The following is a 25222-nucleotide window of genomic DNA, read 5'->3' as shown; positions in this document are numbered from 1 at the left end:
AAAAGTAGAATGAATGCTAATACACTTCCTTCCTATTTCTTGTTAGATGCAAACAGTTGACTGCCTTTAAGAATTTAACCCGTTATCCTGTTAAAAACAAAGCATTTGGAATTCTAGGTGGGTGGGGCAAAACATTTTCTTTTTTTTTTTTTTTTTTAAACATTTTCCTGATTGTAAAATATGTGTCAATATGTTAACAGTGGTGAAACTCAGGGTAATTAAAACATTTTTCTTTCTCTTTTTGTATGTTTTTCCAAATTGTATTTATGAACTTGCGTTAGTTACCTATTGTTGCGTAACAAACTACTCGAACTTAGTGGTTTGAAACACATCAGTCATTTATTTTGCTCATGAATCCGCAATTTGGGCAAGGCTCGCTTGGTGGGGACAGCTTGTCTCTGTTAAGAAGTGGTGTGAGGTGGGGTTGCTGGAGGGAGGGTGGTGGCTCAATGGCTGGGAGCTAGAATCATTTTTTTTTTTAACATCTTAATTGGAGTATAATTGCCTTACATTGTTGTATTAGTTTCTGCTGTATAACAAAGTGAATCAGCTATACGTATACTTATATCACCATATCCCCTCCCTCTTGCGTCTCCTTCCCACCCTTGAATCATTTGAAGGCTTGCTCACTCATGTGTCTGGTGGTTAATGCTCGCTGTAGGCCAGAACACCTGCAGATGACCTCTCTTTTTGGCTGCTTGGCTTCCTCACAGCATGGTGGCTTCCAAGCGAGAGCATCCCAAAAGAGCAAGGTGAAGTTACATGGCATATTTGACTTAGTTTTGGAAGTCACCTAGTGTTACTCTGCTCTCTTCTGTTGGTTGAGGTAGTCATAAAGGTCCACCCAGGTTCAGAGGAGGGGCTGGACATAGACCCCACCACTTGAAGGGAAGAGTATCAACATCAATTTATAAGAGCATATGGGATGGAATCTGCCATTGTAGCCATTTTTGGACGATATAATCTGCCACAATTTGTATTACTTTTAAGATAAAGAATATAAACATGGGTATAATAAATGAAAAACTGGAATATTTGTAGGAAATTATGATGTATGAGTCCAATAAGAATTTTGTGTGCTCTTCTTGTCTACTAGAATATGATATTGAAAATAAGATGCCTAAACAGGAAGAAGTGAAATAGATTTTGAATTTTCTTTCGTATCAACAAAGCAGCATACTGCTATAATCAAAAGTAGAGACAAAAATTTATACACAAGATGTAAAATAAGATTTGTAGTTTGGGTTTGTTGTTTTTTAGAAAATGCTAGTTATTTTTGTTCAAAGTCTACTTGGGTTTTTTTTTTTTTCTTGTTTATTTTAATAATTTGAGAATTATTTGGGAAAGTTATTTCCAATACAGTATTTAGATTTGAGAAACTAGTGCCAGTGTTATCATCATATGTATCAAGTTTGTCTCTCTGCTTCTTTTAAGAAAAACTATGTAATCTTTTTCAGGATTTTTTTACCTGCTAAACTTCCAGTAAATACATTTTTTCATTGGGACAGGAAAACTTGGAAGGTTATAGAATATTTGGTTGTCTTATTGATCACACTTACCAATTATATAAATCGTGGCATTTATATAATTATATAAAATTATATAGATCTGTGGCAATTTTGAATATAGCTAATACTCAATTTCTGGATGTAACGGGATATTTTTAGATAATCTTTTAAGCATTACATGAGGGTGTTGATCCATTCACTATATCTGGGAAATAAGTTCCAGGGAGCAAGCGTCTCATTATCTCTTAGACCCAGAACACTTTCTTGCTGTCTAGATGCTTTCCCATTCCTAGTTGATTTATGTTATAATGAGCCTAATTCAGTTGAGTTGGTTCACTACTATTTCCCCACTACTCACAGTAGATAGATATTTTACAATGGAAAATGACTGAACTAGCTATTGTGACAATAGAGGTAATCGTTTTCTCTCAACTGTGAATAATAAGAATTGACTGAATTTGTGAAATAATATATTTTAGTTCAAAAGGTACAATAATTGGGAAAGCTGTTTTTGGTTTTTTTGGCATTTAAAAACAAGATGAGATGGTTTCCAGGAGAATTAGATTGGGAATAATGATTACAGATATTATAAAATAGTGTATCTTATACAACAACAAAATACATGCATATATGTACGAACATATATAAAGTCTTTAAGCAACTAACTTGCTGCCTTTTTTGTTTTAAGCATTTTTTTAGCCCACTTTTGCCTTTAAGTAGTCTGAATAGGTGAATTGCTGATAACATCTTCAGGTTTACTGAAGGTTTGCCTTGCCTCCTTTCCACAAGGCCATGCCTGAGGGGATAAAAATCCCTTAAGTAAGTGAGATACTGCTTTCTGACTGAAGCTAAAACAAACGACAATGGAAACTCCTAAAACACCATATAGAAATTGCAAATATGGTGGTGTTTAGTCTGTGGTACTTTATTCAATTCATGGAAGGAGGTAAATGATGAGGTTCTCTTGTAAATATGAATGGCTATGTAAATATTCTTTTAAAACACAAAAAATTTTGAATAATTGTGGAAGGCAGACATATTTCTTTGGGGTTGGTGGTTCTCCTACTTACCATAATCTTTTGGTGAGATTCTTATTTCTAACAAATGGTGTTCAGTTCATGCTTATTCAGGTTTTTGGCAAAACAGAAGTTGTGTGACTTTCTTCTTGTGTGTGCCCCATTATTAAAAGGTATGGTACCTTTTATATATGAAATGTTTAACAAAAGTATTTAAAATCTGTGGCAAGGAATTGATTGGCCTAGCATAAAATTGACCATATTGGGGACTTCCCTGGTGGTCCAGTGGTTAAGAATCCGCCTTCCAATGCAGGGGGCGTGGGTTCAAGCCCTGGGTGGGGAACTAAGATCCCGCATGCCATGGGGCAACTAAGCCCCGCGTGCTCTAGAGCCCGTGCGCCGCAACAAAAAGATCCCACGTGCCGCAACTAAACACCTGAAGCAGCCAAATAAATAAATAAAGTATTTTTAAAAACTTTGACCATATTAATCTTTTTTTTTTGGCTACACTGCGTGACATGTGGGATCTTCGTTGCCTGACCAGGGCTCAAGTCTATGCCCCCTGAATTGGAAGCATGGAGTCTTAACCACTGGATTGCTAGGGAAGTCCCCATATTAATCATTTTTTTTTTTATAAATTTATTTTTTATTTTACATTTATTTTTGGTTGCGTTGGGTCTTTGTTGCTGCACGTGGGCTTTCTCTAGTTGCGGTGAGTGGGGGCGACTCTTCGTTGCCGTGTGCGGTCTTCTCATTGCAGTGGCTTCTCTTGTTGCGGAGCACGGGCTGTAGGTGCGTGGGCTTAAGTAGTTGTGGCTTGCGGGCTCCAGAGCACAGGCTTAGTAGTTGTGGCACACGGGCTTAGTTGCTCCGCGGCATGTGGGATCTTCCCGGATCAGGGCTCGAACCCGTGTCTCCTTCATTGGCAGGTGGATTCTTAACCACTGTGCCACCAGGGGAGTCCCCATATTAATCATTTTTAAGTGTACAGTTCAATAGTATTAAGTACGTTCACATTGTTGTGCAACCAATCTCCAGAACTCTAAGTCTTGCAAAACTGAAATTCTACCCAATAAACAACTCCCTATTCCCTCCCTCCCTCTAGCCCCTGGCAACTAACATTCTACTTTCTGTGTATGAATTTGACCACTCTAGGTACTTCATGTAAGTGGAATCATACACTATTTATCTTTCTGTGACTGGCTTATTTCACTTAGCATGATGTCCTCAAGGATCATACATGCTGTAGCATGTATCAGAATTTCCTTCATTTTTAAGGCTGAATAATATTCCATTGTATATACCACATTTTGTTTATCCATTTATCCTTTGATGGACACTTGGGTTGCTTCCGCCTTTTGGCTACTGTGAATAATGCTGCTATGAATACTGGTGTACAAATATCTCTTTGAGCGCCTGCTTTCAGTTCTTTTGGGTGTATACCCAAAAGTGGAATTGTGGTAATTTTGTTTAAATTTTGAGGAACTGCCATACCATTTCCATAGTGGCTGTATCATTTTGCATTCTCACCAACAATGCACAAGAGTTCTAGTTTCTCCATATCCTCACCAACACTTGTTATTTTCTGTTTGTTTTTCAGTAATAGCCTTTCTGTGCAAAAAGCATGGACTTTTGATCAGATATACTGGAGTGAGTGCTCTGGGGAGCCCACCTCTTCATACCCATGTGACCTGGAGCACATTTGTTAACCTCATCTGTTAGAAGGGTACAATTGTCCTTACATCATTCAGTATTAAATGTTAGGATACGTGCAAAATGGCCTGGCACAGTCTAGACATTCAGTAAATGTTGCTTGCCTCCTTGGCCCCATCACTCCTGGAAGTCTTCATTGATTCCTTCTGTGTCGTCTTCTCTCCCCTGAGCAGCCAGCTCCAGTTGGAATTAAAGCTTGGGAAAAAAAAAAAAAAAAAAATAGCCTTTCTAATGGGTGCTAGGTGGTATCTCATTGTGCCTTTGATTCGTATGTTTCTAATGATTAGTGATGTTGAGCCATCTGAGCATCTTTTCCTGTGCTCGTTGGCCATTATACAAATATAAATATAGTTTCTGTGGAGAATATCTATTCAAGTCCTTTGCCTATTTTCTAATCACGTTGTTTGGTTTTCTTTGTTGTTGCATTGTTGGAGCTCTGGATATTAACTGCTTATCAGATATAAGATTTGTAGACAATTTTTCCTATAGGTTGCCTTTGACTCTGTTGATTGTGCCCTTTGATGAGCAGAAGTTTTTAATTTTGGTGTAGTCTAATTTATCTATTTTTACTTTTGTTGCCTTTGATTTTGGTGTCATATACAAGGACTCATTCCCAAGTCCAATGTCATGAAGCTTTGCGCCAGTGTTTTCCTCTAAGAGTTTTATAGTTTTAGGTCTTACATTTAAGTCTTTGATCCATTTCAAGTTAATGTTTGTATAGGGTGTAAGGTTGAGTTAATTTTTTTTATATGGTGTGAGGTAAGGGCTCAGCATCATTCTTTTGCATGTGGTTATCCAGTTGACCAAGCACCATTTGTTGAAGAGACTATTCTTTTCCTCATTGAATGGTCTTGGCATCCTTGTTGAAAATCAGTTGGCCATAGATACATAGATTTATTTCTGGACTCTCAATTCTTTTCCACTGATCTATATGTCTGTCCTTATGTCAGTACCATACTGTTTGATTACTGTAGCTTTGTAGTTAAGTTTTGAAATGAGGAAGTGTGAGTCTTCTAACTTTGTTCTTCTTTTTCCAGATAGTTTTGGCTGTTTGGGACCCCTTGAGATTCCATATGAATTTCAAGATTGGCTCTTCTATTTCTGCAAAACAGGCTGTTGGAATTTTGGTAGGGATTGAATTGAATCTGTAGATTGCTTTGGGTAGTATTGCCATTTAAAAAAAAAAATTATTTATTTATTTGGTTGCACCAGGTCTTAGTTGTGACAGGCGGGCTCCTTAGTTGTGACAGGCGGGCTCCTTAGTTGTGACAGGCGGACTCCTTAGTTGCAGCATGTGGGCTCCTTAGTTGTGGCAGGTGAACTCTTAGTTGTGGCATGCACGTGGGATCTAGTTCCCTGACCAGGGATAGAACCTGGGCCCTGTGCATTGGGAGCTCAGAGTCTTATCCACTGTGCCACCAAGGAAGTCCCAGTATTGCCATTTTAACAATATTAAGTTCTTCAGTTCATGAGCATGGAATGTCTTTCCATTTATTTAGGTCTTTAATTTCTCTCAGCAGTGCTTTGTAGTTTTTTTCAGTATAGAAGTCTTAGTTAAACTTATTTCTAGGTATTTTATTCTTTTGGATGCTATTATAAATGGCATTGTTTTCTTAATTGCCTTTTTGGATATTTTACTGCTAGTATAGTTGACCCTTGAACAACATGGGTTTGACTGAATCACTTTGCCGTATACCTGAAGCGTAAGATAACTATACTTCAATTAAAAACAAAAACAAAAGCATGGGTTTGAACTGCAAGGGTCTATTTATATGTGGATTTTTTTCAATAAATGCATATAATACTATGAGATCCAAGATCGGTTGAATCCACAGATGCGGAACCTCGGACTGGGAGGAACGGATAGGTAGGGCAGATTATAAAGTTTTACATGGATTTTCGACTGCATGGAGGGTAGTGCCCTTAACCTCTGTGTTGTTCAAGGGTCAACCTTATACAGAAACACAACTGATTTTGTATATTGATATTGTACCCTGGAAATTTTGCTAATTTCATTTATTAGCTCTAGTGCTTGTGTGTGTGTGTGTGTGTGTGTGTGTGTGTGTGTATTCTTTGGGGTTTTCTATATGTAGAATCATATCTGAGAATAGAGATAGCTTTACTTCTTCCTTTGTAATTTAGATTCCTTCTATTTCTTTTTCTTGCTTAATTCTCTAGCTAGAATGTGTAGTACAATATTGAATAGGACATTTTTTTAAAAATAAATTTATTTATTTATTTATTTTTGGCTGTGTTGGGTCTTTGTTGCTGCACGCGGGCTTTCTCTAGTTGTGGTGAGCAGGGGCTACTCTTTGTTGCGGTGCACGGGCTTCTCATTGCGGTGGCTTCTCTTGTTGCGGAGTGCAGGCTCTAGGCATGCAGGCATCAGTAGTTGTGGCACACGGGCTCAGTAGTTGTGGCTTGCGGGCTCTAGAGCACAGGCTCAGTAGTTGTGGCGCATGGGCTTAGTTGCTCCACGGCGTGTGGGATCTTCCCGGACCAGGGCTTGAACCCTTGCCCCTGAATTGGCAGGCGGACTCCCAACCACTGCACCACCAGGAAAGCCCCAAGGATGTTCTTTTTTTTTTCATAATAACTTTTTTTTAGCATCTTTATTGCAGTATAATTGCTTTACAATGGTGTGTTAGTTTCTGCTGTATAACAAAGTGAATCAGCTATACATATACATATATCCCCATTTCTCCTCCCTCTTGAGTCTCTCTCCCACCTTCCCTATCCCAGCCCTCTAGGTGGACACAAAGCACCAAGCTTATCTCCCTGTGCTATGCAGCTGCTTCCCACTAGCTATCTTTTTTACATTTGGTAGTGTATATATGTCCATGTCACTCTCTCACTTCATCCCAGCTTACCATTCCCTCTCCCCGTGTCCTCAAGTCCATTCTCTACATCTGTGTCTTTATTCCTGTCCTCCCCCTAGGTTCTTCAGAACCACTTTTTTTTTCTTTTAGATTCCATATATATGTGTTAGCATACAGTATTTGTTTTTCTCCTTCTGACTTACTTCACTCTGTATGACAGACTCTAGGTCCATCCACCTAACTACAAATAACTCAATTTCATTTCTTTTTATGGCTGAGTAATATTCCATTGTATATATGTGCCACAACTTCTGTATCCATTCATCTGTCGATGGACTCTTGGTTGCTTCCATGTCCTGGCTATTGTAAACAGTGCTGCAGTGAACACTGTGGTACATGACTCTCTTTGAATTATGGTTTTCTCAGGGTATATGCCCAGTAGTAGGATTGCTGGGTCATATGGTAGTTCTATTCTTAGTTTTTTAAGGAACCTCCATACTTTCTCCATAGTGGCTGTATCAATTTACATTCCCACCAACAGTGCAAGAGGGTTCCCTTTTCTCCATACCCTCTCCAGCATTTATTGTTTGTAGATTTTTTGATGATGGCCATTCTGACTGGTGTGAGGTGATACCTCATTGTAGTTTTTCTTTTTTTTTTTTAAGATTTTTTTTGATGTGGACCATTTTTTTTTTTTAAATTTTATTTATTTATTTATTTATGGCTGTGTTGGGTCTTCGTTTCTGTGCGAGGGCTTTCTCCAGTTGTGGCAAGTGGGGGCCACTCTTCATCGCGGTGCGCGGGCCTCTCACTATCGTGGCCTCTCTTGTTGCGGAGCACAGGCTCCAGACGCGCAGGCTCAGTAATTGTGGCTCATGGGCCTAGTTGCTCTGCGGCATGTGGGATCTTCCCAGACCAGGGCTCGAACCCGTGTCCCCTGCATTGGCAGGCAGATTCTCAACCACTGCACCACCAGGGAAGCCCTCATTGTAGTTTTGATTTGCATTTCTCTAATGATTAGTGATGTTGAGCATCCTTTCATGTGTTTGTTGGCAATCTGTATATCTTCTTTGGAGAAATGTCTATTTAGGTCTTCTGCCCATTTTTGGATTGGGTTGTTTGCTTTTTGATATTGAGCTGCATGAGCTGCTTGTATATTTTGGAGATTAATCCTTTGTCAGTTGCTTCGTTTGCAAATATTTTCTCCCGTTCTGAGGGTTGTCTTTTTGTCTTGTTTTTGGTTTCCTTTGCTGTGCAGAAGCTTACAGGTTTCATTAGGTCCCATTTGTTTATTTTTGTTTTTACTTCCATTTCTCTAGGATCTTGCTGTGATTTATGTCATAGAGTGTTCTGCCTGTGTTTTCCTCTAAGAGTTTGATAGTGTCTGGCCTTACATTTAGGTCTTTAATCCATTTTGAGTTTATTTTTGTGTATGGTGTTAGGGAGTGTTCTAATTTCATTCTTTTACATGTAGCAGGACGTTATTTTTTTATGCTTAACTATTTACAGTGTTTAATGGAGGCTAGGCTGTTTTCTACATTTTGCCAAGGAGGTCTTGCCTTTTGATACATATGGTGATGTTTCACATTATGTGGAATACTAACTCTTCATTTTATCAATTCAGTAAATTAGAAATTCTACATGTTATTATTATTTTTTAAAGGTGGTGTTTTTAAAAAATTAATTAATTAATTAATTAATTTTTGGCTGTGTTGGGTCTTTTTTGCTGCGTGCAGGCTTTCTTTTTAGTTGTGGCTAGTGGGGGCTACTCTTTGTTGAGGTGCGCAGGCTTCTCATTGCAGTGGCTTCTCTTGTTGTGGAGCCACGGGCTCTAGGCACAAGGGCTTCAGTAGTTGTGGCACATGGGCTCAGTACTTGTGGCTCGTGGGCTCTAGAGCGCAGGCTCAGTAGTTGTGGCACATGGGCTTAGTTGCTCCGCGGCATGTGGGAGCTTCCTGGACCAGGGATCGAACCCGTGTCCCCTGCATTGGCAGGTGGATTCTTAACCACTGTGCCACCAGGGAAGCCCAATTCTGCATATTGTAAGAGCTTAATCATTCATAATGACTGGGCCATTTTTATATTATATCAGTAGAGATATAAATTTGTCTTGGTTTTAACCTGATTATTATATTTTAAAAATGTTAGCTTCTGAGAGATGGAAGTTTACTAACTCCAAGTTACTTTGACTGATTGAACAGTCTGTGTCAGAGGATTGACAGTAAAAACTGCATGACATGAGCCTCTGTTTATAAGGGCACAGATTGTATGTTAATCAGTAAACATTAACATTAGAGATACTTTGCACAGATGTTTTTCTTTCATCTTCTAGCTATGGAAGAGAAAACTTATCAACTCCGACTCACAGAGAACCATTTAAATTTACAGGAAAGGTGAATCCTAAGAGCCTTTTCTGACTACAGTAGAAGGAAGTCAGAGCTCCCCCTCCCGTTGGGATAATTTAATCTTCAGAAAAGGGAGCCTTTAAGAATTTTGATATCTTTGAATCTCTGGAGAGTCTTAAAACGATAAACATCAGGAGAGTCCAGTTCTGGCAGTGGTTAAAGGTAAATTAGAAAACTCAGTGCTCAATAAAACCAGGGTTAGAATGAGCAGCGAAGGATGAATTAAAGATTAACAGGATATTGGGATATTTATATTTCTTTACATTATATCTCATCCTTTTGAATATGTTAATACTAGTTAATATTTATTAAGAACTGTTTCACAGAAAAATATGATCGAATGAAAAATGTGTTATTTTCTGAGTCCAATAACTATATAAGAAAAACCTGGTTATTCATATCATAAAACTGCACCATTTTCAGCAATTGCATTTTACCCAATTCGTGACACGTTGATTAAGAAAAAGTAAAGGAGGACTTTTAGAGGCTTGAGCAGCTTGCAAAGTAAGTCTGTAAAGTGATGACAGTGCCATGAGAAGGAATTTCCCAGAGCTTGGGGTACTGTATTGAAATTAACTTTTTTTGCCAGAGCAAAACTGAGATAGTATTGATTGGGTCTGGTCTTTGGAATTTTAAGATTAATAAGAATATTGTCATTTATTTTATCAGTGTAATATGGACCTGCTAAACATGGAATCTCAGGATGATTTTGTGATGTGAATAATTTAATAGTCTTACTCTGCATTTTAACTTTAAGCAAGTCTTTTTCTTTGCATTCTCAGTGTCACTGTCTTGCATTTAGGTGTCATTGATGTCTTTCAACTGTCAAGTAGGCCCCCAACCAGCCTTTTTACTGCCAGCTTTGTGTTCTAGTCTATTAGGAACTTGCTTTGCATAGATATCTGCATTAAAAAATTTTAATTATATTTATTTCTTATTTTTAGGTAGATTTATTGACAATACAGGCATACCTCATTTTATTGCACTTTGCTTTATTGTACTTCACAGATACTGTGTTTTTTACAAATTGAAGGTTTGTGGCAACCCTGCATGGAGCAAGTCTGTTGGCGCCATTTTTCCCAACAGCATTTGTTCACCTCATGTCTCTGTGTCGCATTTTGGTAATTCTCACAATATTTCAGATATTTTCATTTTCATTATATTTGTTATGGTGTTCTGTGATCAGTGATCTTTGGTGTTACTGTTGCAAAAGATTATGACTCACTGAAGGATCAGGTGATACTTAACATTTTTTAGCAATATAGTATTTTTTTTTACATGATTTGTTTTTCATTTTTTAAATGCACAATATGATGTTAAAACACACGACGCGGGCTTCCTTGGTGGCGCAGTGGCAGAGAATCTGCCTGCCAATGCAGGGGACACGGGTTCAAGCCCTGGTCTGGGAAGATCCCACATGCCGCAGAGCAACTAAGCCCGTGCACCACAACTACTGAGCCTGCGCGTCTGGAGCCTGTGCTCCACAATAGGAGAGGCCGCGATAGTGAGAGGCCCGCGCACCGCGATGAAGAAACGAAGACCCAACACAGCCAAAATAAATAAATAAATAAATAAATAAAAGTGAAATTCTTTAAAAAAAAAAACAAAAAAAAAAAAAAACACACGACACTGTTGAAAAACAAATATTTCAGAATTGTTTTTAAATGACATGAAATCCACTGATGTCCAGAATCCTTAACAAGGTAATAGATCATCCTGAATAATTCTTTTACTCCAATAAGAAGGAAAATAAAGTTTCACGCTTTCTGGAGAGTGGTTAATAAAAGTTCATTCTGTCACCCTGAGTAAGTTGAAAAAGACAGACCAAATACTAGTGATGTTTCTGGACCAAACATCTTAGAACCAGGTCTTGCAGTGGGTGCTGATTCTTTTTTTTACACTACTGGATTGGTTCCAGAGGGCCCAGTGACATGATGGGAAATCAGGAAACTCAAAGATTGGCTTCGTACTTCACCAGATCATTCTCTCCACCTAGACATACTTTTGCTCTGTCTCATGTCTGTTTCCCCAGGTGGGGTAATAGGATCCTTAAATAACTCAGGGCCCATCTCCTGCCCTTAGGAACATCACTCAGCCATCCTATCACAATCAGGCTGCTTTGGACAGGGCAAAACTGCATACCTATTGGAACTTAAATGTTGATGGCCATTGTCCCAACCTAAATTTTTAATCTTCTGTAAGGGAATTTGTTGCAATTGTACCAAAGTGAGGTAAAGTTGAATAACCCCATTTTTTTCTGAACCGGTTGCTCTGGGGTCAGGATGGACAAATGCAAATATACTGCAATGTTAACAAAGGGCAAGGTTGTCCAGCTTGGCTATTTTGGGCAATATTTTTTTTAAAAACAAAACAAAACAAAAAACCCTTAATAACATTTCTTTTCATTAAGAGATTTTTGGAAAGAAAGTCCTTCCAAGAGTAATGTTTGAAAAAGACTTAACATTTTCACTTGAAATCTTTATGTTGGAAAATGATCATGGCTTGGTCCACTTTCATGTAATGGGCAGTCATAAGGTTGATGGATGCCTCCAGCTACCCACAGGCCCCACTTGCTGGGAAGGGTTCTTTCCTCTAAGGAACCTAAAATCCATCTGCATCATTAACAGAGCAGATGCTTTCATGTGAGAATAGTGATTTAGTAAACTCCCTACCCGGAGAGTAAGGACCTCACTGAATTCTGTTATAATGTTGAAAATGTGAATGGATATGCCTGGAAATTGACAATCTCAACTGTGTAAAGGATTAAGAAAAAAACAAACATATAGTCCAAACTTCCACCCAGTATATCCTCTCTATCACTGAACTTCTCGATAATCAAGGCCTCTCCAATTTCTGATTTCTTACAGTTCTTACTACAGGGAAGGGAGTGCTCGGTTCTAACACAATGGCTGGAAACTAGATTGATTTCTCCATCTCTCTCCTTCCAAGTAACTCTCCTTGGTTCCTCTTTTCACGGTGGGAGGAAACATCATCATGTTGGTTCTTTGGTTGCAGTGGTGGTGATGTTCAACATTTTTTAGCAATATAGTATTTTTAAATGAAGGTATGTACATTGTTTTCTTAGACATAATGCTATTGTACACTCTAAATATTTAGACTACAGTATAGTGTAAAAATAACTTTTTTCCAGTTTTATTGAGATATAATTTACATACAGCACTATATAAGTTTAAGGTATACAGCATAGTGATTTGACTCATATATATCATGAAATGATTATCACAGTAAGTTTTGTAAAACTTATCCATCATCTCATATATATATATACAAAATTAAAGAAATAGGAAAAAAATTTTTCCTTGTGATGAGAACTCTTAGGATTTACTCTCTTAACAACTTTCATTTATGACACACAGCAGTGTTCATTATATTTATCATGTTGTACATTACATCCCTAGTACTTATAACTGGAAGTTTGTACCTTTTGACTGCCTTCATGTAATTCCCCCTCCCTACACCCTCCTGCCTCTGGTAACCACAAATCTGATTTTTTTTTCCTATGAGTTTTATTTGTTTTTGATGACCTCCAACACTATGTTAGTTCCTGTTATACAACATGTTGATTTGATATTTCTGTACATTTCAAAATGATCACAATGACAAGTCTAGTTACAATATGTCACCATGCAAAGTTACTGACTGTGTTCCCCACACTGTACATTTCATACCCGTGATTCATTTATTTTGCAACTGGAAGTTTAGACTTCTTAATCTCCCTCACTTATTTCTTTCCTCCCCATCCCCTCCCCTCGGGCAATCACCTATTTGTTCTCTCTGTCTGTAACTCTGTTTCTGTTTTGTTGTTTGTTCATTTGTTCTACGTATAATAAACATAACTTTTATATGCACTAGGAAACCAAAAAATTTGTATGCCTTTATTGTGATATTTGCTTTATTGCAGTGGTCTAGAACTGAACCTGCAATATCTCCAAGGTATGTCTGTAATTTATATACCACAAAATTCACTGGTTATAAGTGTACAGATCAGTGACTTTTAGTAAACTTACAAAGTTATATGACTATCTCCAAAATTCAGTTTTAGAATATTTTCATTACCCCCCCTTCCCCCCCCGCCAAATTCCTTGTGCCCATTTGCAGTCAATTCTTATTCCTACCTCCAGCCTTAGGTAGTCAGTAATCTACTTTCCATTTCTAAAAATTTGCTTTTTCTGGAGATTTCATACAAATAGAATCATACACACATCAATATGTGGTCTTGTGTCTGGCCTTTTTCACTTAACTTAATGATTTTGAGGTTTATCCATATTGTAGCATGTATCAAGCAGCGTTGTTCCTTTCCATTGTTGGATAGTATTCCATTGTATGGATATAGCACATTTAAAAAATTCATTCATCAGTTGATAGATGTTTGGATTGCTTCCACTTTTTGACTGTTATTATATTTATATCATTATATTTATCATCTCATCCTTTAAACATTTTCTACTTATGTGTTTACTATGTGACTATAGTAATGTCTAGATGTAGTATACATACACACACATTGAGGGATATGCACAAAATTTTTGGTAATGGGGTACAGGATCAAAAAAGTTTGGAGGTCACTGTTCTAGTCCAGAACAGTCAGAAAACAGAAAATAACCAGAATTATCTTAAGTCACAGGTCTGATTTACCACTCATAAATAAACCCTACTACTTGTGAAATAAATTCCTAAATGTGGTGTTTAAGGAGCCCTACCTTATGGGCCTAAACTTTATCTGCTTTCTAGCTACCACTTCAGTTTTACAGCTCACTGCTTCCTTTTAGATTATTCTCACCATATTCCTTGTAGTTCCTTTAATACATTCTGCCTTTGAGCTTTTGCCAACTATTCCCCTTGCTTAGAATGCTATTTTCCTGCCCACCTTTAGCCTCTTGGGGGTACTATGATATATTATTTAAGCTCCAGCTAAATCACTTCTCTGAATTGCTTCCTGGCTTACCCAAGTCAATTTAACCACTTCATCTTCTGTGATACCTCTGTATCTAGTATGTACCTTTATTATAGCAACTCTCAAATTAAATTGCAATTATTTATTAGTGTATCTGCATCCTTCACTGCATTGCTACCTCCCTGAGAACAAGGAATGTGCCTATTCAGCCAATACTTGTTGAATAAATGAATGGGTAGTAGCTTCATGGGTGAGCGACTTGCATGACCCTGAGTGTGAGTGCCACCTTAAATTTTGTGCTAGGGTACCTCACTTGCCTCATCCTAGTTTATTAGACCCTGCTTGCATCTAATAAAACTAGGCTAGATCCCCCTGGCTTATAACTGGACCTGATAAGCTTTAGATTGGTTTTAGATTGGCCACACTGCCTTCTATTTTCAATACTTGATATCACAGGAAATAAATCTTTGTTAAGAGACTTTTAATAAAATCTAGACTGAAAATTGGAGATCAGTTTACCTTGATTTTTCTTGTATCACACACTGCATACTATTTGGTACATAATAGGAGTTTAATTAAGGTCTGGTAAATGTAATAGTAATAGCAAAGAGTGATTGACCTTTTACTGTGTGCCAAGTACTGCTCTAAATCCTTTACATGTATTAACTCATTTAATCCTCATAGCAAGTTCATAAGGTAGGAACTGTTGTTATCCTCATTTGGCAGCCGAGGAATCTGAAGCTCAAATATCCACATAAGTAAAGGGCATGTGACTCAAACCTGAGCAAAATCTGGCTCTAGAGCCATCCCACTTAATCACTGTTCAGAGCAAAGGAAGAGGTTTAGTTTTTCATATAGGGTGGTTCCAAAAATAGTTTTCAGGTAAGATAAATAGATATCCTGTTAGGGTAAATATTTTAGTGGCAAAGTTTGATCATTTAATAATTCAGCGTTAGGAATGATTATTTTTCTAGACTCAGCTTAAAAATTAGCTTTACCAGGAAGCTTTTGATTTTTTTTTTTTTACTCTGTGTTCTCTAGCTCCCTTTAAAGAGTTTAAATACACTTACAGTGTTTTGTGTTTGTTTCTCTGAATAAATGAAACTACTTAAGGGACAAGACTTACTCAGTTCTTTATCCCAAGGCTTAGAACAAAGTTACTGTTCAATAAATGTAAGTTGAATGAGTGAATTGGTGAGTTTGGTATTGTAACCCAGGTTCTCTCATCCTAGGGTCTATGCTTCTACCTGGTTTAAACACTACTCCCTCCCTAAATGTTTTTTTTTTGGTTGCTGTTGTTAGCCTTTGGGATCTTAGTTCCCCAACCAGGGATTAACCCCTTGCCCTCAGCAGTGAAAGTATGGGGTCCTAACCACTGGACCACCAGGGAATTCCCCCTAGATGTTTTTATCCCTGCCAAAACTTATCTTTTGTCCTAATAATTCCTGTAGGATATTTTATGTATAGTGATTTATTCCTTCTAGTATGTATACTTCTGTTATTTGTATGTTTCTGTTTAATTTTTTATTTTTGAATTTTATTTTATTTATTTTTTTATACAACAGGTTCTTATTAGTTGTCTATTTTATACATATTAGTGTATATATGTCAACCCAATCTCCCAGTTCATCCCAGCACCACCACACACCTGCCACTTTCCCCACTTGGTGTCCATGCATTTGTTCTCTACATCTGTGTCTCTATTTCTGCCTTGCAAACCAGTTCATCTGTACCATTTTTCTAGGTTCCACATATATGCATAAATATACGATATTTGTTTTTCTCTTTCTGACCTACTTCACTCTGTATGACAGTCTCTAGATCCATCCACATCTCAACAAATGACCCAATTTCGTTCCTTTTTATGGCTGAGTAATATTCCATTGTATATATGTACCACATGTTCTTTATCCATTTGTCTGTTGATGGGCATTTAGGTTGCTTCCATGACCTGGCTATTGTAAATAGTGCTGCAATGAACATTGGGATGCATGTGTCTTTTTTTTTTTTAACGTTTTTATTGGAGTATAATTGCTTTACAATGGTGTGTTAGTTTCTGCTGTATAACAAAGTGAATCAGTTATACATATACATATATCCCCGTATCTCTTCCCTTTTGCGTCTCCCTCCCTCCCATCCTCCCTATCCCACCCTTCTAGCTGGTCACAAAGCACTGAGCTGATCTCCCTGTGCTATGCGACTGCTTCCCACTAGCTATCTATTTTACATTTGGTAGTGTATATATGTGCATATATACACTACCACTCTCTCACTTTTTCCCAGCTTACCCTTCCCCCTCCCCGTGTCCACAGGTCCATTCTCTAGTAGGTCTGCCTCTTTATTCCCGTCTTGCCCTAGGTTCTTCATAACCATTTTTTTTTTTTTAGATTCCATATATATGTGTTAGCATATGGTATTTGTTTTTCTCTTTCTGACTTACTTCACTCTGTATGACAGACTCTAGGTTCATCCACCTCACTACAAATAACTCAATTTCGTTTCTTTTTATGGCTGAGTAATATTCCATTGTATATATGTGCCACATCTTCTTTATCCATTCATCTGTCAATGGACAGTTAGTTTGCTTCCATGTCCTGGCTATTGTAAATAGAGCTGCAGTGAACATTGTGGTACATGACTCTTTCTGAATTACGGGTTTCTCAGGGTATATGCCCAGTAGTGGGATTGCTGGGTCGTATGGTAGTTCTATTTTTAGTTTTTTAAGGAACATCCATACTGTTCTCCATAGTGGCTGTATCAATTTACATTCCCACCAACAGTGTATGAGGGATCTCTTTTCTCCACACCCTCTCCAGCATTTATTGTTTGTAGATTTTTTTGATGATGACCATTCTGACCAGTGTGAGATGATATCTCATTGTAGTTTTGATTTGCATTTCTCTAATGATGAATGATGTTGAGCATTCTTTCATGTGTTTGTTGGCAATCTGTATATCTTCTTTGGAGAAATGTCTGTTTAGGTCTTCTGCCTGTTTTTGGATTGGGTTGTTTGCTTTTTGAGATTGAGCTGCATGAGCTGCTTGTAAATTTTGGAGATTAATCCTTTGTCAGTTGCTTCATTTGCAGATATTTTCTCCCATTCTGAGGGTTGTCTTCTCGTCTTCTTTATGGTTTCCTTTGCTGTGCAAAAGCTTTGAAGTTTCCTTAGGTCCCATTTGTTTATTTTTGTTTTTATTTCCATTTCTCTAGGAGGTGGGTCAAAAAGGATCTTGCTGTGATTTATGTCATAGAGTGTTCTTCCTATGTTTTCCTCTAAGAGTTTTAAAGTTTCTGGTCTTACATTTAGGTCTCTAACCTATTTTGAGTTTATTTTTGTGTATGGTGTTAGAGAGTGTTTTAATTTCATTCTTTTACATGTAGCTGTCCAGTTTTCCCAGCACCACTTACTGAAGAGACTGTCTTTTCTCCATTGTATATCCTTGCCTCCTTTGTCATAGATTACTTGACTGTAGGTGCATAGGTTTAGCTCTGGGCTTTCTATCCTGTTCCATTGATCTAGATTTCTGTTTTTGTGCCAGTATCATATTGTCTTGATTACTGTAGCTTTGTAGTATAGTCTGAAGTCATGGAGTCTCATTCCTCCAGCTCCGTTTTTTTCCCTCAAGACTGCTTTGGCTATTCGGGGTCTTTTGTGTCTCCATATAAATTTTAAGATTTTTTGTTCTTGTTCTATAAAAAATGCCATTGGTAATTTGACAGGGATTGCATTGAATCTGTAGGTTGCTTTGGGTAGTATGGTCATTTTCACAAGATTGATTCTTCCAACCCAAGGACATGGTATATCTCTCCATCTGTTTGTGTCATCTTTGATTTCTTTCATCAGTGTATTATAGTTTTCTGAGTACAGGTCTTTTACCTCCTTAGGTAAGTTTATTCCTAGGAATTTTATTCTTTTTGTTGCAGTGGTGAATGGGAATGTTTCCTTAATTTCTCTTTCTGATCTTTCGTTGTTAGTGTATAGGAATGCAAGAGATTTCTGTGCATTAATTTTGTATCCTGCAACTTTAACAGATTCATTGATTTGCTCTAGTAGTTTTCTGGTGGCATCTTTAGGATTCTCTATGTATAGTATCATGTCATCTGCAAACAGTGACAGTTTTACTTCTTCTTTTCCAATTTGTATTCCTTTTATTTCTTTTTCTTCTCTGATTGCTGTGGCTAGGACTTCCAAAACGATGTTGAATAATAGTGGCACGAGTGGACATCCTTGTTTTGTTCCTGATCTTAGTGGAAATGCTTTCAGTTTTTCACCATTGAGAATGATGTTTGCTGTGGGTTTGTTGTATATGGCCTTTATTATGTTGAGGTAGGTTCCCTCTATGCTCACTTTCTGGAGAGCTTTTTATCATAAATGGGTGTTGAATTTTGTCAAAAGCTTTTTCTGCATCTATTGAGATGATCATATGGATTTTCTCCTTCATTTTGTTAAAATGGTGTATCACATTGGTTGATTTGCATATATTGAAGAATCCTTGCATCCCTGGGATAAATCCCACTTGATCATGGTGTATGATCCTTTTAATGTGTTGTTGGATTCTGTTTGCTAGTATTTTGTTGAGGATTTTTGCATCTATATTCATCAGTGATATTGGTCTGTAATTTTTTTTTTTGCAGTACCTTTGTCTGGTTTTGGTATCAGGGTGATGGTGGCCTCATAGAATGAGTTTGGGAGTGTTCCTTCCTCTGCAATTTTTTGGAAGAGTTTGAGAAGGATGGGTGTTAGCTCTTCTCTAAATGTTTGATAGAATTCACCTGTGAAGCCCTCTGGTCCTGCAATTTTGTTTGTTGGAAGATATTTAATCACAGTTTCAACTTCATTACTTGTGATTGGCCTGTTCATATTTTCTGTTTCTTCCTGGTTCAGTCTTGGAAGGTTGTACGTTTCTAAGAATTTGTCCATTTCTTCCAGGTTGTCCATTTTATTGGCATAGAGTTGCTTGTAGTAGTCTCTTAGGATGCTTTGTATTTCTGCGGTGTCTGTTGTAACTTCTCCTTTTTCATTTCTAATTTTATTGATTTGAGTCCTCTCCCTGTTTTTCTTGATGACTCTGGTTAATGGTTTATCAGTTTTGGTTATCTTCTCAAAAAACCAGCTTTTAGTTTTATTGATCTTTGCTATTGTTTTCTTTGTTTCTATTTCATTTATTTCTGCTCTGATCTTTATGATTTCTTTCCTTCTGCTAACTTTGGGTTTTGTTTGTTGTTCTTTCTCTAGTTCCTTTAGGTGTAAGGTTAGATTGTTTATTTGAGATTTTTCTTGTTTCTTGAGGTAGGCTTGTATTACTATAAACTTCCCTCTTAGAACTGCTTTTGCTGCATCCTATAGGTTTTGGATCGTCGTGTTTTCATTGTCATTTGTCTCTAGGTATTTTTTGATTTCCTCTTTGATATCTTTAGTGATCTCTTGGTTATGTAGTAACATATTGTTTAGCCTCCATATGTTTGTGTTTTTTACGTTTTTTTCCCTGTAATTGATCTCTAATCTCATAGTGTTGTGGTCAGAAAAGATGCTTGATATGATTTCACATTTCTTAAATTTACCAAGGCTTGATTTGTGACCCAAGATGTGATCAGTCCTGGAGAATGTTCCATGTGCACTTGAGAAGAAAGTGTAATCTGCTGTTTTTGGATGGAATGTCCTATAAATATCAATTAAATCTATCTGGTCTATTGTGTCATATAAAGCTTGTGTTTCCTTATTAATTTTCTGTCTGGATGATCTGTCCATTGGTGTAAGTGAGGTGTTAAAGTCCCCCACTATTATTGTGTTACTGTTGATTTCCTCTTTTATAGCTGTTAGCAGTTGCCTTATGTATTGAGGTTCTCCTATGTTGGGTGCGTATGTATTTATAATTGTTATATCTTTTTCTTGGATTGGTCCCTTGATCATTATGTAGTGTCCTTCCTTGTCTCTTGTAACATTCTTCATTTTAAAGTCTATTTTATCTCATATGAATATTGCTACTCTAGCTTTCTTTTGATTTCCATTTGCGTGGAATATCTTTTTCCATCCCCTCACTTTCAGTCTGTATGTGTCCCTAGGTCTGATGTGGGTCTCTTGTAGACAGCATATATATGGGTCTTGTTTTTGCATCCATTCAGCAAGCCTGTGTCTTTTGGTTGGAGCATTTAATCCATTCACCTTTAAGGTAATTATCGATATGTATGTTCCTATGACCATTTTCTTAATTGTTTTGGGTTTGTTTTTGTAGGTCCTTTTGTTCTCTTGTGTTTCCCACTTAGAGAAGTTCCTTTAGCATTTGTTGTAGAGCTGGTTTGGTGGTGCTGAATTCTCTTAGCTTTTGCTTGTCTGTGAAGCTTTTGATTTCTCCATCAAATCTGAATGAGATCCTTGCCGGGTAGAGTAATCTTGGTTGTAGGTTTTCCCTTTCATCACTTTAAATATATCATGCCACTCCCTTCTGGCTTGTAGAGTTTGTGCTGAGAAATCAGCTGTTAACCTTATGGGACTTCCCTTGTATGTTATTTGTCGTTTTTCCCTTATTGCTTTCAGTAATTTTTCTTTGTCTTTAATTTTTGTCAGTTTGATTACTGTGTGTCTCGGCATGTTTCTCCTTGCATTTATCCTGCCTGGGACTCTCTGCGCTTCCTGGACTTGGGTGGCTGTTTCCTTTCCCATGTTAGGGAAGTTTTCGACTATAATCTCTTTAAATATTTTCACGGGTCCTTTCTCTTTCTCTTCTCCTTCTGGGACCCCTATAATGCGAATGTTGTTGTGTTTAATGTTGTCCCAGAGGTCTCTTAGGCTGTCTTCGTTTCTTTTCATTCTTTTTACTTTATTCTGTTCCATGGCAGTGAACTCCACCATTCTGTCTTCCAGGTCACGTATCCATTCTTCTGCCTCAGTTATTCTGCTATTGATTCCTTCTGGTGTATTTTTCATTTCAGTTATTGTTTTGTTCATCTCTGTTTGTTTGTTCTTTAATTTTTCTAGGTGTTTGTTCTTTAATTCTTCTAGGTCTTTGTTAAACATTTCTTGCATCTTCTCGATCTTTGCCTCCATTCTTTTTCCGAGGTCCTGGATCATCTTCACTATCATTATTCTGAATTCTTTTTCTGGAAGGTTCCCTATTTCGACTTCATTTTTTATGTTTTTTAATGTTTTATCTGGTTCCTTTATCTGGTACAAAATTTTCTGCCTTTTCATTTTGTCTGTCTTTCTGTGAATGTGGTTTTCCTTCCACAGGCTGCAGAATTGTATTTCTTCTTGTTTCTGCTGTCTGCCCACTGGTGGATGAGGCTATCTCTGTATGTTTCTTATTATACTAGAACCTTGCTGAGGGCATGTTCTGTTATTTTCCATAATATTTTATGTGGGTTGTGACTTACCCAGAAAATGTATTGAGTAAATATTTCTTAAATGCATAAAAAATTTTTTCATTAATAGGGAAAGGCTTTAGAAGTTCCTCAGTGGCTGTTGGTGTATTTTTAGTTCATTGTGAGCCAGAGGTTCTGTTATCTGTCAGACGTGTGTCGGACAGATGTGAAATTTGGTGTCTGTGTTGAGAAATACTGCATAAAAATTTGTGGAAGTATAACAACCTTGTATATTTTTAAAACAATTATTTTCATGGGTCTAAGAATTACATGAAAATGCATCTAAAAGCCTTAGCACAGTGCTTGGCATGTATAAATGTTGCTTATTGTTAACAATCATAGTGATAGCCAACAGTGAGTTTGATTTATTAACAACTTGTACCCACCAACTCTAGTTTGTTCAGTGAAATTTAGAAATGTATATATGTCCCAAGTTGAAAAAAATCAATATTTGGTATCTGAATTTACTAAGAAATTAAAGCAGGGGAGTAGCCTTTCACTATAGGTTAAGTAGGTTAGGTTAAATTTTTTCTTTTTAAAAATGTGTAATTGGGTACTTCCCCCCACCCCCTTTATATGATTTTCCTATATCCAGAGACTAGCAAGATTTGGATAATTCCTTGTTATTGTTAGATGCAGAATTTTCTTTTTTTCTTTTTTTTGGTGGCCCCCTGTGTCTTGCGGGATCTTAGTTCCCCCAGCAGGGATGGAATTCCGGCCGTGGCAGTGGAACCACTGAGTCCTCACCACTGGATTGCCAAGGAATGCCCAGAATTTTCTAATTCTGTCATTTTCGGAATCATTTAGAAATGTAGCTTCCCTCCCTATTTTCTAAATTACGTCTTGCCTTTTTTTAAAAAATAAGTGATACCACACTATCTAGTGGAGATTAGGAGAAGTTTTGCTTTTTAGAAGGGGCATTAATTTGTTTGGAAAGGATAGTAGCAATTGTTAATGGAAAGGCTTCAGGACAGTCAGGTGATATGTTGAGACTTCTGTCCTATTAGAAGTTCAGTTTGTTTCTTCAAAAGGTTTTTCAAGCCTGCTGATAGTTCCATCTCAGGCACAGAGGAAGAAGACTTTTGGTACTTAGTCATTTTAGGGGTTTAAGATTTTCATTAGTAAACAGAATGAATGATATCAGAATTCCTGTGTAGAGCAGGACAACTAAGGGTTGGAGGAGCTGGAAAAAGAACGTTTTCTCTGTGGTTCTGCTAGTGGTGAAATGATAATACCAACTGCTGTTTACTGTGCATTTATTTGTATACCAGTTGCTATGTTAAGCCATGTATATACTTTCCTATTTAATCCGGATGAGGTAGATGGTTTTACAGATGAGGAAACTGAAGCCTAGACTGGTTAAATGACTTTGAAAGCCAGAATGAGAATTTAAATCCAGGATTAATTCCAAAAAGTGGATGTGTTCTTTCCACTGCCCATAGTACTGATTTGGGTGTCTTTTACTTGTAGTGAACTGTCTATAATTTTTAGCCCAAAGGATAGATGTTAAATTGGACTTCTGGTGGGGGGTAGAAGGGAAAGTTGATTTTATAGTCACCTTCTATGCCTGTTTTATAGTATGGCATTGTTGTGTATAGATAAGAAATTTGAGAGTAGGCAATAATTGATAGCATTACAGCCGTTTGTTTAAAGTTGAAGGTGGTTATTACAACTTTTAAGTTAATCCCATTTTAAAGGATCGACTTTAACTCTTTTATCCTAACAAGTTATATCTAAAGTCCTTTGTCTTCTATTTGCCTGACTATCAGGGGACTAAATTATAATATTATTTCTTTTCTCTTTTAAAAGAAACTTTTGTAAGAAAAAGAGTAAGAATATGTCTCTTTTTCCGTATTACATGTTTCTTAAAAAAAATTAAGTATAGTTGATTTACAATATTGTGTTAGTGTCAGGTGTATGGCAAAGTGATTCAGTTATATATATATATTTTTCCAGATTATTTTCCATAATAGGTTATTATAAGATATTGAATATAGTTTCCTGTGCTATTCAGTAAATCCTTGTTTCATTTTTTTGTGAAAAATGATGATTTGTCATTGTGTAGATTATGTAGGTTTTGATTCATAAACAAAACTAAAACAGAGAAACTGAAAGTTTTGATGTAGCTCAAAGTTCTTTAATTAAAACATTTTGTTTCAAAGATCTTTTAATAACTGAAGTTAAATTCAACAAATTTGTATTAATCAATTCAGTGAAGATGTTGAGGTGGGTAAGAGATGGGAGCCAAACTTCATGGTCTGAAAGCATTTTAAATCTTTTAGAAGAGATGGAACTTGTAAATAACCATAAAAAAGAAATTATATTTCTTAGCATAGATGCCAAATTTCAGTGTGCAACTTATAGTACTTCTTGAGTTTATAGGTGAGAAGTGTTCTTTCTTACTTGCTTCATGGATATGGCATTTGAGCGGTGTCCTGTGATTGAGCAGGATTTTAGGTAAGTTGGAGTCTGAAAAGAGGTCAGTCTACATTGAGAGGTTGGTTAAAGATGAGGAAGAAGAGTGGTAGGTGCCTCCTGGTTCATTATGTGAGATGAATGGTTTCCGAGTTTTTTTCATTCCTTTTTTCTTTTTTTTAGACTGGACGTATTCAGTAGTTTGATTTTTTTGAAAACATGGGAGGGAAAGAAAAAGTATATTTTAATTCAAAGGACATTGAAATCTTATTCACAGCTTTTGTTTTGGTTATTTTATTTTTCAGTTCTAAAATTTGTTTGTTCTTCTTTATGTCTTATATTTTTTTGCTAATGATTTCTAATTTAACATTTATTTCAAGAGTGTTTGATGTTCATTTGAGCATTTTTTTTTTTAGCAGATATTCATTTTTTAAATTATTTATTTATTTATTTATTTATTTTTGGCTGTGTTGGGTCTTCGTTTCTGTGCGTGGGCTTTCTCCAGTTGCGGCAAGCGGGGGCCACTCTTCATTGTGGTGCGTGGGCCTCTCACTATCGTGGCCTCTCTTGTTGCGGAGCACAGGCTCCAGACGCTTAGGCTCAGCAGCTGTGGCTCACGGGCCTAGTCGCCATTTGAGCATTTTTACCATAGCTGCTTTAAAGTCCTTGTGAGATAATTCCAGTATCTAAGTTCATCTCTTCATTAGTGGTGTGTTTTCCCATTGAGCAGAGATTTTTGTGGTTCTTCTTGTGTTGAGTAATTTTGGTTTGTATCCTGGACCTTCTGAGTATTATGTAATGAGATTCTAGATTTTCTTTAAAGTCTGTGGAAAACGTTGATATTTTTGTTTTAGCATTCTGTGGGTTGTGGTTCCAATGTCAATTCAGTTTTCAGAGCTTTGTCAGTGTTTTTCAGATCTGTCCCATGTGTGTTCCACTCCTTGGTCAGTCTGGGATCTGGGTGGAGGTCTACTCATTTTCTCAGTGTTCAAAGATTTTATTATGTTAATTAGCATCAGATTCATACCTACACAGGTTGAGAGTGAGCTCAGGAGTTCATAAACATCTTTAT

General features: G+C 37.0%; 1 protein-coding gene across 10 annotated transcripts in view; it reads left to right on the top strand.

The window, feature by feature from the left end:
- The window catches only part of NUMB (NUMB endocytic adaptor protein), a 182044-nt gene that overhangs the window by 32522 nt on the left and 124300 nt on the right, over positions 1–25222 (top strand). The window lies entirely within an intron of this gene.

Source organism: Balaenoptera musculus, chromosome 2, assembly GCF_009873245.2.
Source record: "Balaenoptera musculus isolate JJ_BM4_2016_0621 chromosome 2, mBalMus1.pri.v3, whole genome shotgun sequence".
In the NCBI taxonomy this organism is placed as follows: Eukaryota; Metazoa; Chordata; class Mammalia; order Artiodactyla; family Balaenopteridae; genus Balaenoptera; species Balaenoptera musculus.
Note: the sequence above shows the minus strand (reverse complement) of the source record. Positions and strands in the feature narration are given on the sequence as shown.